Source organism: Oryx dammah, unplaced genomic scaffold (assembly GCF_014754425.2).
Source record: "Oryx dammah isolate SB20612 unplaced genomic scaffold, SCBI_Odam_1.1 HiC_scaffold_20, whole genome shotgun sequence".
Lineage (NCBI taxonomy): Eukaryota > Metazoa > Chordata > Mammalia > Artiodactyla > Bovidae > Oryx > Oryx dammah.
In genome coordinates, this window is record NW_024070204.1 from 51,267,216 (window position 1) to 51,281,488 (window position 14,273).

Genomic DNA, 14,273 nt, shown 5'->3' on the forward strand with positions numbered 1-14,273 from the left:
AAGTCATCAACAAAATGAAAAGACAACCTCCGGAGTGGGAGAAAATATTTGCAAACCACAGATCTGATAAGGCATTAATATCAAATATATAAGGAACTCAGGCAATTTAATAGCAAAAACAAAAACAACAACAAAAAGCACTCCAAATAATCTGATTAAAGATAGGGCATAAAACCTCCAAAAGAAGACATACAAAAGGTATATAAAGAGGTACTCAACATCACTAATTATCAGGGAAATGTAGTTCAAAGCCACAATGAGATATACCTATCAAGATAACTTTTATCAAAAAGGAAAAAAAAAAGTGTTGGAAACGGTGTGGAGAAAACAAAACCTTTGTGTGGGGATGTAAATTTGTGCAGCCATTATGGAAAACAGTATAGAGGTTCCTCAAAAAATAGAACCATCACATGACTCAACAATCCTGCTGCTGCTGCTGCTGCTGCTAAGTCACTTCAGTCGTGTCTGACTCTGTGCGACCCCATAGATGGCAGCCCACCAGGCTCCCCCATCCCTGCAATTCTCCAGGCAAGAACACTGGAGTGGGTTGCCATTTCCTTCCCCAATGCATGAAAGTGAAAAGTGAAAGTGAAGTCGCTCAGTCTGTCCGACTCTTCTCGACCCCATGGACTGCAGCTTAGCAGGCTCCTCCGTCCATGGGTTTTTCCAGGCAAGAGTACTGGAGTGGGGTGCCGTTGCCTTCTCTGTCAACAATCCTACTACTTGGTATATATCCAAAGGAAATGAAATCACTATCTTGAAGATAGATCTGCACTCCCATGTCTATTGAAGCATTACTTACCAGAGCCAAGATACAGAAACAAGCTGAGTGCCCATCTACTGATGAATGGATCAAGAAAGTGGGGCACATAAACACAACAGAATATTATTCAGCTATGTGAAGTAAGGAAACCCTGCCATTGGATACAGTGTTGATGGCGTGCTGCGACTCACAGGGTCGCAAACAGTCGGACACGACTGAGCGACTGAACTGAACTGAACTGATGAACTTGGAGGGCACTATGGTAAGTGAAGTAAGCTAGACGGAAAAAGATAAATAGTGTGTAATCTTGTTCATACGTGGAATTAAAAAAAAAAACTCATAGAAAGTAGAAATAGTAGTAACCAAGGGCTGGGGAGTGGGGAACATGGGTAGATTTTGATCGAAGGGTACACACTTTCAGTTATAGGATAAATGAGTTCTGGAGATCTAATGTATAGCACAGTGAACACTGAAAGTGCTGTATTGTATACAAACATTCGCTGAGAAAATAGATTTTAAGTGATCTTACACACATCAAAAAAACAGAGTTAACTATGAGGTGATGGAAGTGTTCATTAATTTGACTGTGGCACTCATTTCACAATGTATATATGTCTACATGCAGAAGAAGTGCGGAAATAATCCTGACTTATGTGGAAGAGGAAAGGTTATCTCTAGTTAACTTTTAAAAACCACCTATGTCCTACTTTTAAGCCCTACTTATCTGGGCTTCCCTGGTGACTCAGTGGTAAAGAATCCACGTGCCAAAGCAGGAGACATGGGCTTTCTCCCTGGGTCAGGGAGATCCTCTGGAGAAGGAAATGGCAACCCACTCCAGTATTCTTGCCTGGGAAAGCCTATGGACAGAGGAGCCTGGCAGGGTCCATGCAGTCGCAAAGAGTCCAACACAACCCAGCAACCAAGCAACAATATCAATGAACTTATCCACAGGACAGCTGTGCATAATGAAGTCTAGAACGTGGTTAGTGTCAGTTCAGCTGTGGATGGAGGAAGTGACCTTCACCAAACTTAACTGATAATGGCTGTGAACTTGTCATGGTGGCTGGTCTAAGGTAAACAGGTGCCATAATAAATACCCGCCTTTCTCCCCTCTATGAAAACATCTGCTGCTTTACACATGGTGGTGGTGGTTTAGTTGCTAAGGCGTGTCCAACACTTGAGACCCCTCAGACTGTAGCCCACCAGGCCCCTCTGTTCATCAGTTCAGTTCAGTTCAGTTGCTCAGTCGTGTCCAACTCTTTGCGACCCCATGAATCGCAGCACGCCAGGCCTCCCTGTCCATCACCAACTCCTGGAGTCCACCCAAACCCATGTCCATCGAGTCGGTGATGCCATCCAGCCATCTCACCCTCTGTCATCCCCTTCTCTTCCTGCCCCCAATCCCTCCCAGCATCAGAGTCTTTTCCAATGAGTCAACTCTTCACATGAGGTGGCCAAAGCATTGGAGTTTCAGCTTTAGCGTCAGTCCTTCCAATGAACACTCAGGACTGATATCCTTCAGAATGGACTGGTTGGATCTCCTTGCAGTCCAAGGAACTCTCAAGAGTCTTCTCCAACAGCACAGTTCAAAAGCAGAGGTAAAGGAACAAGAAAGCCCATTTTCAGACACTTAACTCCAAAATCGGATGCCAGGCTCAAGTGCTGCCTTCGGGTCTCAGTGGAATATTTCCAAGTCTACTTCAGGGATTGAAACTGTGGTCACTCAAGAAACACTGGTCATGGCCTTGGTGCTAGACGACAGGCATGTGCCATCGTTCACTCAGCTGTCAGAGCAGGCTGATAATTTGAGACCAAGCAGTTGGTGACATTCCCTCTTCACATACCAGCTGCCTCTAGCAGGAGAGAGCACATCTCAGCCAACGAAAACATTTCTTGGTGCTTCCATAGACTTCGAGAGCACCCATTGGCTTGGTGGGGAGAAACTGGCATGATGGGGAACCCAATCCAAGGCAGGTTCTGGGAAGACCCCATTCTGGACCTCTAGAAGCAGCTGCCTTCACACCACTGATGAGAGGAGGCAAACAGGGCCAGCGAGCATGTGTCATCTGCCTCCATCAGTCAGTGGGAGGGAAGCCAGTCAATGCCTTTTTTTTTTTTTAACAGCTCTTCACGGAAATCAATTAACACATTGCCACACTTAGATAGCAGCACCTAGGCAGGGGATCAGCAGGCTTTCCCAACAGCCTTTTCATTAAGGAGACATATTTTTAAGTCCATCCCACTTTCAGTCTCTGCAGCATAACGTGACTCTGCAGACACAGTCAATTTCAGTCTGACCTAATCTCTCTTTTTTTTTAATATTCATAAACATCTTGAGGCTCTGGCTCACTGGGCCTAGCCACTGAATGAGCAGGAAGACATGACGTGAGGACAATTGGGATGCGGGCGAGAGAAGGGCGGAAGATGCGTTGCTCATAGGAAACGCAAAGCTCTCACGTCCAAAGAATTTCCTTAATATTTTTTCCATGTTGCTCCCTTGAGGTTATGCAGCTGGATATTCTCAGAGCTGAGAGCAGACAGGCTCACCAGAAGCTATTCCTTCTACTTTCTGATATTTTCAGGTCCTCTGCGATGATGGTGGTCTCAGGACCCAGTTAGTCCTCAAACCGAAGCAGATGCCCGGGTGCGGTGTCTGATCTCAGCCTCTTGGAAGGCAGTAAGATGAAAGCACATGTGGAATTTTGGCTGCCACTGATCTTACTTCCTCCTTGACAGATAGTTCTCCTTTTTTTTTTTTTGTATAATAAGCCAGGAGTCATAGAGCTTTGACAAATGACAGAGAATGGAATGCATTTCTCAGTTAATTAATGGCAGGTATTTTGAGAAAGAATACCCTAACTCCCAGTTCTTCTGGTGTGGGATATCCTGATAGCATTTCAAGAACTGCCACATAGTTTATTACATACCTAGTGAATGGTTTTGATCTTTCCTGTCAGATTAGAGGAAGTTTCAGACTAACAGTAACAAATATAGCTTTAGTCCTACCCTGTATGTTATCCTCATTTACAGATGTGGAAATTGAGCTACAGTACAGTTGAATAACTTTGCTTAGAGAGTTAGGCCACACAGCTAGGGACACATACCTCTTCATGGGTAAGAAAGTGAGATTAAAAGCAGTGATCAATTTTTGACACTTTCACAAGCAGTGATCAATTAAAATCATAAAATTCTCTGTATTTTCCTTGATATTTGAAAGCAAAATCTGTGCTTTCCCTGAGGGGCAGCTGCTTATAAGATATAAGGTTCCCAAGCTACAAGGTCTTATAAGATATGACTTATGATTTTTCAACTTTACAGTGGTGTTAAAGAAAATAAACATTCAGTAATAATTGTATCTGAAATTTTGAATTTTGATCTTTTTTCCTGGGCTAGCAACATGTGGTATGACACTCTCTCATGATGGTGGGCCATGGCTCCCAGTCAGCCATCTGATCATGAGCAAAAACAACCAATACACTTAGAACCATTCTCTACCCACACAACCATTCTGGTTTTCAATCTAATGCAGTATTCAGTAAATTACATGAGACATTCAACACTTTAATATAAAATAGGCTTTGTGTTAGATGATTTTGCCAAACTGTGAAAGTGTTAGTTGTTCCATCATGTCTGACTCTATGCAACCCCATAGACTGCAGCCTGCCAGGCTCTTCTGTCCATGGAATTCTCCAGGCATGAATAGTGGAGCCATTCCCTTCTCCAGGAGATCTTCTCGACCCAGGGATTGAACTCAGGTCTCCTGCACTGTGGGTAGATTCTTTACCATCTGAGCCACCAGGAAGGCTAATGTAAATATTCTAACCACATGTAACATCAGTTCAGTTCAGTTCAGTCGCTCAGTCGTGTCCAATTCTTTGCAAACCCATGGACTGCAGCACGCCAGGCCTCCCTGTCCAAATCCTGGAGCTTGCTCAAACCCATGTCCATCAAGTTGATGATGCCATCCAACCATCTCATCCTCTGTTTTCCCTTTCTCCTCCTGCCTTCAATCTTTCCCAGCATCGGGGTCTTTTCCAATGAGTTAGTTCTTCACATCAAGTGACCAAAGGATTGGAGTTTCAGGTTGAGCATCAGTCCTTCCAACTAACAGTCAGGACTGACTTCCTTTAGGATGGACTGGTTGTATCTTCTTGCAGTTCAAGGGACTCTCAAGAGTTGTCTTGAACACCACAGTTCAAAAGCATGAATTCTTCAGCACTCAGCTTTCTTTATGTAACATAGGCTGGGCTAAGCTCTGATGTTCCATAGGTTAGTTGTACTCAATGGATTTTTTATTTCCAGTGTTTTCAACGTAACAATGAGTTTATTTGGCCATAACCCATCCTAAGTCAAGAAAGATCTATATATGCAATAAGTTAAGTTGAAATTATTTCAAACACACCAAAGAAATCATTAAAAAGCAAAAAAGGTTCTGGAAGAGGGGAAAACATTCTCCTTTAGTCAGTGAAGCAGAGCATAAAAGCACATTTACAGATCGACTACAATTTATGGAAAGAGAAAATATGTAAAGTAGTATGAAAAAGTGTTAAATTATAATTGTGTTATTGTGGTAGAATATCAGGTGAGATTTTGTTTTTTTACTGCTCATTCCACAACTTCTGGATGTACTGTCTTTGTAATTAATAGCAATGCATTAAAGATAAATTATGGAAGCCCAACCTCTTTCTGCACAAGATGGTGGCTGATATTATAGTAGTTTAACTCAATCTACATGCAGATTAATCTTTAAGATATTTTACCTCCAATCAAGGAGTTGGGAAATTTTTCCCATAAGAAGAAAGAGCACACACAGCCTTTATGTTCATTTTGTTCAGCCATTAGTTAAGACAAGGGGAAAAAAAATACCAGGTTATCAATTATGAAGGATATTTATTTAAAAAACAAAGTCCCTGCTTTCAAAGTGGTTAGAGTCTAATGAAAGACAAGTTAAACTCAGCCATGGAATTGGCACTCAGTATCTTCAGACTGCATGCTAATTTCAAATAAAAGAGAATAAATATACATACATATTTTTTCATAAATCTTTCTTTCGCATTAAAAAAATACCATTTTGCCAAGGGAAACTAAATGAAAGGAAATGGTTTGGGGTTGACTCAAACCTGAATATTTGAATTCTAATTTGGTTCTAAAGTCAGGAGAAAAAAGTCTACTTTCCTGGTATAATACTTTTAAAGCAAATGGAATTCATCATGCATGAAAAACTAATCTCTGACCTTTAATGGTAATTTTACAGATTGAAAAAAGTTTCAAACACTCAGTTGTGCAAAGGAAATAGAAATTTGCTCACAGTCTGTAGACACCAGTTCAGCTGACAGTAATTTTCCATTGCTGGGGAGAAAATCATGGAAATTACATGACTATGGCTGGCTTTAGACTGATCCGATATAAACTGCAGCCACGATTCTGCATTTTTTTTCTTTCATATGCATGGGTAAAATATCAACAAAGTCTGCATAAAACCAATATTTTTGAGGTAGGCTGCAGTCCATGGGGTCGCTAGGAGTCAGACGACTGAGTGACTTCATGTTCACGTTTCACTTTCAAGCATTGGAGAAGGAAATGGCAACCCACTCCAGTGTTCTTGCCTGGCGAATCCCAGGGACGGGGGAGCCTGGTGGACTGCCGTCTCTGGGGTCGCACAGAGTCGGACACGACTGAAGCGACTTAGCAGCAGCAGCAGCAGCATAGTCATAATACCTGATGTAGTTTTGTCTCTTAAATTCATTCACTATATATATATCATGCATTATATACAGCTAAAATTCTGCTGGGAAAGGCAATAAAGTATTCTACTGTGAAAGTGTTTCAACATATGTTATTGTAAAAGTTTTTCAATGACTTTAAACTTTCCGTATCATGAAAGGTTTTCAAAATGAAGTTTTCCAAATGCAGGTGGGAGGATACCTTCTAAACCTTGAGTCAGTTCTACAAGAACCAAGAGAAACACCAAAAAGTAAAACAAAACTCTCCACACCACTTCCAAAGCAATGAAGCAAAACCACAGCCAAGGGTCAGTGGCGGGGCCACCTGGCCCACACCCATAAATGCTAGGATAGTCCTGGTCAGTTCCCCAGCCACACCTTCCTGAGTTTCTGTGGCCAATCTTGTGCTCTCCTATTCTAGAATAACATGACGGAAAGAATTCCAACTGCAGAAACGGGAAGTGTTTGCGTGTGTGTGGGTGTGTGTGTGTGCGCACATGCGTGTGTGTAGGTAAACTCACTCGTTAGGGGTGAGGTGGTGATAAAGTGAGAGAAATATTAATACTAACCAACAGCCTAAATAAAACAATACATGACTGGAAACATGGGTGATAATAAATCATATCAAAAGATATATTTGGCCTATTAAAATATAAAACATTTTCTATGTTTCCATATTTTATGGGCACTCAATAAGTATAAGCTATTATTTTTAAGAAACCCTTAAACAGGAACAAAAATAGAGTAAAATATTTTTAACCATCATAACTTACTGAATTTCAACTTAGAAGTACTGACTTTTAATTATACTTATTTGATATAATTTCTTATCCATATTTTGTCTCCAGCAAAAAGCCTCTGAGCTGCTAATTATGTTAATCATCTCTTTAAAATCTAAATATCATTTTATGAATATAGCACAATAGGACACGACAAACGTGTTGTGGAGATTGGAATAAAAAGTACCGTAAGATTTGGTCAAGAGGGTGCAGAATTTATCAATAATGAATTTGACTTTTAACAATATTGAAATTAGAAGACATATTTCCCTTTATTTTAATCTCCCTCCTTTATTTCCTCCCACTCCTCTTCGTCTCTTTCCTCCTTTTTTCCTCCCTTCTCTCCTTCCTTCCACACATTCTTTCCTCCCTCTCTCCCTTACTCGTTGTCCATTCGTTCAACCCATCAACCAAACAATGATTTGTTGAAGGCTTTTGTTGTTTTTTCATTAAGACAAACCAATTAAGTAGCGTACTGCTGTGTGGTGCTAAGTCACTTTAGCCGTGCCTGACTCTCAGTGATGCTACGGACTGTGACCCACCAGTCTCCTTTGACTATGGGATTCTCCAGGCAAGAATACTGGAGTGGGTAGCAATGCCCTTCTCCAGGGGATCTTCCCAACTCAGAGATCAAATCCACATCTCTATGTCTCCAGCATTGGCAGGCAGGGTCTTTTATCGCTAGTGCCACCTGGGAAGCCCCAAGTAGTACTCTATTGATATATGTATTTATAGCACATAGATAAGTTAAAGTTATTCAGTTTCCAAAGTCTGTTGTTCTAAGGACTCACCCCAGCAGGAGAGTACTTGACCCAGGCATAGAATACAGGGTCTTACAATATTCATATTAAATTTGACCTGACTTTATCTGCACCTGTTCAGTCTGTTTATTATGTCTACTGAGCTTTTAACCCCCTCTCTGGCTTTGTTTCTACTATTATTCCTCTAACTTGGCACCCTCATGGGTTCTCACAGTATACCTGCCAAGGTACCTAGACTATGCCTTTCTTCCTTCTTATGTTCCCCCTGCTCTTTTTTCCTCTCTCTCAAAGGCCTCCTTCAACACTAAAGACAGTCGTCTGTAGTGGAAAAGTAATAATGAAAGAGAAGTCAGAGCTTTGCTCTGAAATGTCTACGGGACAGAGAGAAGAGGAGCAACACATTTCCATCTTGGTGGTGGGAAAAGGAACCTCAAGGCAGAACTGTGCTTGGAAAGGAAATCTCTGTTTGCTGTTTGCAGCCTTCTTGAGTCACTGGTCATTACTAGCAACATAGAAGCCACAGAATGAAATGAGAAAAGGGCTGAGTGGAATTTGGGAAGTGTAGAGAAGCAGGAAGTGAGCTCCCTTGACGCATTATATGACAATACCACGTGTTTTCTTAAAAGACACACACACACACAGACACACACAGCACTACAGGTTCTACTGGAGGGCCATGAGACTATTTGGGCTTGAGAATTTACAGATCAATTAATGCAACTACAGTTATCGTCAATTTAGGAACTCAAAAAGTGGTTCAAATCTCTTGCTTATGCAGCAGTTAAGTAGAGATTTGGAGATAACATAGTTTAAGGATGTCTGTGTGGATCACAAGAAACTGTGGAAAATTCTGAAAGAGATGGGAATACCAGACCACCTAACCTGCCTCCTGAGAAATCTGTATGCAACAGGTCAGGAAGCAACAGTTAGAACTGGACATGGAACAACAGACTGGTTCCAAATAGGAAAAGGAGTCCGTCAAGGCTGTATATTGTCACCCTGCTTATTTAACTTATATGCAGAGTACAACATGAGAAACGCTGGACTGGAAGAAGCACAAGCTGGAATCAAGATTGCCGGGAGAAATATCAATAACCTCAGATATGCAGATGACACCACTCTTATGGCAGAAAGTGAAGAGGAGCTAAAAAGCCTCTTGATGAAAGTGAAAGAGGAGAGTGAAAAAGTTGGCTTAAAGCTCAACATTCAGAAAACGAAGATCATGGCATCTGGTCCCATCACTTCATGGGAAATAGATGGGGAAACAGTGGAAACAGTGTCAGACTTTATTTTTGGGGGCTCCAAAATCACTGCAGATGGTGACTGCAGCCACGAAATTAAAAGACGCTTACTCCTTGGAAGAAAAGTTATGACCAACCTAGATAGTATATTCAAAAGCAGAGACATTACTTTGCCGGCTAAAGTCTGTCTAGTCAAGGCAATGGTTTTTCCTGTGGTCATGTATAGATGTGAGAGTTGGACTGTGAAGAAGGCTGAGCGCCGAAGAATTGATGCTTTTGAACTGTGGTGTTGAGAAGACTCTTGAGAGTCAACCAGAGATCCAACCAGTCCTTTCTGAAGGAGATCAACCCTGGGATTTCTTTGGAAGGAATGATGCTAAAGTTGAAGGTCCAGTACTTTGGACACCTCACGCAAAGGGTTGACTCATTGGAAAAGACTCTTAATGCTGGGACGGATTGGGGGCAGGAGGAGAAGGGGACGACCGAGGATGAGATGGCTGGATGGCATCACTGACTCGATGGATGTGAGACTGAGTGAACTCTGGGAGTTGGTGATAGACAGGGAGGCCTGGCGTGCTGCGATTCATGGGGTCGCAAAGAGTCGGACATGACTGAGCAACTGAACTGAACTGAACTGAACTGAAGGATGTCTGCAAGCCTTGGGTAGACAATGTAGCTCTGCAGTGATGGGAAAATTACATCACTCCCATGGGCCATGTATTTTTTTCTCAGAGATAATTAAGACATTATATTGGTATAATAACCAGTATAATGCCATAGCTTGCCTTTTATAAATGTGCTGGACTTTTAGAAGAAGTACAAAAAATACATGTTAAGGAAAATAATACAATCATTTTTTATTGCTTTAGTTCTTATCACTTCATTAGTGCTGGTGAGGGAGGTAATATCAACCTTTAAGCAGTCCTAGAAAAAGGGCCTGATACTGTTGAATGAGACCAAAAAGAACGCATCATGACCAAGGACGGTTATCACACGGCTGTTCCTGATTCTGACCAATAATTAGTTTAATGAGAAGTTTATGAACCCATGAGATTTCTTTGGAAAGAAGCAGCATAGGGCAAAAAAGGAGCATGGACTGTTCTCCTGAGTTTGTTTAAGAAGCCCATTGGGTATTCCAATGGGATACACCAGGTTGAGAAACCTGATGTTTCAGCAGTTCTGTGGCTGATCAAGTTAGGGTCCTTTATTAACTCTAACTCAATTCCGTGATATCCCAGGGTTCTATTTACCCGTGTATCACGAATTAGGTGGTCATTCATGAAATATTTACAACCTTCCTCACCCTTCTACCCTTTAAATGATACTGAGCTTGGCCATATTATATAGGTTGACCGGTAGAATGTGGGCTCAAATATACTCGCCTCTTCCAAGCTGAGGCCTTACAAGTTACAAGTGATTCCTCTTGCCATACTGGGAGTTGTTTACTATGCCATGACAAGAACAGGTCCAAAAAACTGACTGGTCCAATAAGAAGAAAAATCATGAGAACAAACAAGAAGGTGATCTGCCACCTGAAACAGCACCACCCCAACCCACTAGCAGACCTACGAGCAAGACACAAATACCTGTTGTTACACTACTGGTATTCTGTGGTTGGTTGCTATGTAGCATTACTGTATCAACAGCTAACTAACACACCATACACTGAAAGATCAAATTAGTTAATATGAATAAGTATTTTCTCTTGGGATTCCAAGAGTTCTGACCAATTCAATCAGTCCAAAAACTTTATATTTTATTATACCCATTCAACTTGCCCTAGAAATCCAGTCAATACCATTCCTCAAATCTGCCTTACGTAGCATACAGTTCCTCCCAGCCCTTTACAAATCCCATTTGTCTAATTTTTACAGGCAAGATTAAACTACATTTTTCATCGTTTTTAAGGAATTTCAGGTGCCCCCACTCTTTTCCTTAGGAGGAAGCACTTCCTTCTGTAAACGGTAACCCTCTCCTTTGCATATCACCTTCTGCAACGAATTTTAGTACCTCTAGTATTCTTCTGCATCACTTATTGGTTAATACATCCTTCAGCATCTAACGGAATTTTAAGAACAGCAATATCTATCTTGAATTTCAAAAGGAATATAGGTCCCTCAATCTAATCAGGTACAATTTAAATCAACCCACTTCCCCTCCAAATCAGCTTCTCCTTTATAGACTCTAACTCAGTAAATGTTTCTCCATTTTCCTAGTTGCCCAAGCCAGAAATCTGAGTGATTATTGATCTCTACACCCTTCACCTCCTATGAACTAAGTCCCACTTCATCAAAACTTAGGATTTTTGGATATCAATCAAATCTATCCACCTCTCTGCAGCCCCATCACATTTCCCCATGGGAAGATTGTAACTGATTCTCACCTGTTCCACCTATCTCCGGTCTTAACCATTTACAAACCAATTTCCCCCAACAGCCAAAGAGAATTTTTTTTTAAGTTCATATATGTCATCTGATCTTAAATGCTTTATTGGCTCCTGACTGCAGCAGGATGAAGTGTAAATTTCTATTTGACTTCTTAGATCTTTTATTATTTAGCTCAGTAGATTTCTCTAGCCTATTTCAGATTAATGCCCACCTTGTGTTCTCTGTCTTAAAATAGAGAATGATTTTCTGCACCTCCCCAAACCCATTTTGTTCTCTCTTATTCCCAGTCATTTGAACATGGTGTTCTGTCCATCTGGTACTCTCATTCTCCTCCCATGACCCTCCTCTTAGTTATCTCCTCTTGTCCATTATATCTTAGGTCAGATAACACTTTCTTTAGAAGACTGCTCTGACTCTTGCCTTTCCCTCTCGCCCTGAGAGGCCTGGAAAGTGTTTCTACAGCATCTTGGACTTATATGCTTCCTGACAGCACTTATTATCCTATACTGCAATTTCTGATTAATTTGCAGCTGACTCTAATCAAGAGCCAAGAGCCATCCCATCTTTAGCTAGACTCTGGCATGCTTCGCTGTGCTTAGTCGCTCAGTCATGTCCGACTGTTTGCGACCCCATGGGCTGTAAGCCCTCCAGGCTCCTCTGTCCATGGGGATTCTCCAGTCAAGAATACTGGAGTGGGTTGCCATGCCCTCCTTCAGGGGATCTTCCCAACCCAGGGATTGAACCCAAGCCTTGCGCCTAGCAGGTAGATTCTTTACTGTCTCAGCTACACAGGAAGCCCATCTAGACCCTTAGTGTAATTCAAATATCTGCATGTTTGTAGCCATGTTCCTATGAGAAGCTGGGCCTCAGCCTCAGCTCCCACGAAGGAAACCTGATTGTTTCAGCTAATTATAAAGGTGTATTTCGGCAGTAGTGATTAGGACACTGGCATGGAATGCAATTCTGACCAATGAGACATTGAAGAGAAGTTAGGAGAGTCTGTTTGGGAAGAATTTTTCTGTGTCTTAAAAAAAAGATATAAAAGAAAGAAATCTTTTTTTTTTTTTTTTTTTAAACTAGTCAGGGATATCTGCCTTTGATAGCTAGACTTGTGACAGACGTTATAAGATCATGGAGGAAGATGTCAGAAAAACCACCAACACTTGAGGAAGGCAAAAAATAAAGATGGAAAAGATTCTCGGGCCTTTGATGACGTCAGAGTCACTGAGTGGTTGAGCTGCTACTTGCCTCCCCAGCGGGGACTGGAAGCCAGTTGAGTTCAAGTTTTCTCTTCCAGCTACAAGCATTCTAACTTATACACTTGTCTATTTTCCTCACTGTACTGACACTACTAAGAGTTCATGCCTGTAAGTAGGATCAGTAAAAGGACTAAGAAATTAAAAATAAATCCTAGAAGGCTGTAATTGCTATAAGATAATTGATAAGAAAAAACTATCATTAATGTGATACTATATAGAGAGTCAGAATAAGCTTTAGAGGAAACGGCTGTGGAACTCTACTGATTTAGTCTCTGAGCCAGTGAATAAAAGGAACCTGTAATAATCCTTTAAAAAGTTGGGTATGAAGTGATCACAGGGATTGTATTGCACGAAATTCAGAAGCCTCCAGAAGTGTGACCTAATTTATTTTCTGTTCAGCCCCTTGCCTTTCCCCCTTTCTTTCTCATGCCAGCCCTGGTTTTACTTCAAGAGCTGAAGAACTTAAAAGAGGAAAATCCCACCAACATATTAGGATCCTGAATAAAGATCCAAGAAAAGGTCAAGGTGATATTCAAACCCACAGTCACATCAACCTCTGTGGATCTGAACACTGAACAATGCCAGGGATCTCTCTGCTTTTGCAGAATTTCTTGTTATAAACAGGAATGTGGAGAATAGCAAGAAAGAAAAAGTCTCTATTTTTTGGTCTATAAACCTCTAAAAATAGTGAGCTTAGAGTCCTATGATAGGAAACTTTTTCCTACCTTCATTTTTATATATTTAATATTAAGTAGGTGGAAGGGAGGACAGAGGCAGCTGGTTATTAAATAGCAGCTCCCTGCCATTTATCAAAATATAGCCAACTCTCCATTTTTATAAGGAAATAAATTTGTATATTGCTCCATATTATTGGAAGACGATTACTGTCTGAACGCATTTCTAAAAAACTCATCAATTTTAGTTTCTGTGAGCACTGCAAATATTTGTGAACAGCTACCTGCAAAAGGAGACAGGTTGTAGAATGCAGAATTTACATCTTCTTAGAAATTTTGGTATAAATATGAACTTATCTGTGTCAATATTTTTGATGGCTTATTTATTTCCTTATTTTGGGAGGCATTAAAATTGTACCTGTTGATTCAATTCTCTAATGGTTATAAATTTTTTCTACTTTGTCTATATCCCATTGAGTCAGTTTGAGTTAGGTTTTATTTTTGTGGTTTTACCTCAAAATCAAACTGTAAAAATAAGCAATAATAAAGGCACTACAGCTTTAAAAATGCATAACTATTTTTCTTGATGATTCTAGAGCTATACTATCTAATAGAGTAGCCCAAAGCCACGTGTAGCTATTAAGTACTTAAAATACGGTTAGTCCAAATTGAAATGTGTCCAAAGG

The 14,273-nt window shown here is 40.8% G+C and overlaps 1 protein-coding gene across 1 annotated transcript in view; it reads right to left on the reverse strand.

Annotated features, from left to right (window-relative positions):
* The window catches only part of PDE4D (phosphodiesterase 4D), a 377,805-nt gene that overhangs the window by 323,148 nt on the left and 40,384 nt on the right, over positions 1–14,273 (reverse strand). The window lies entirely within an intron of this gene.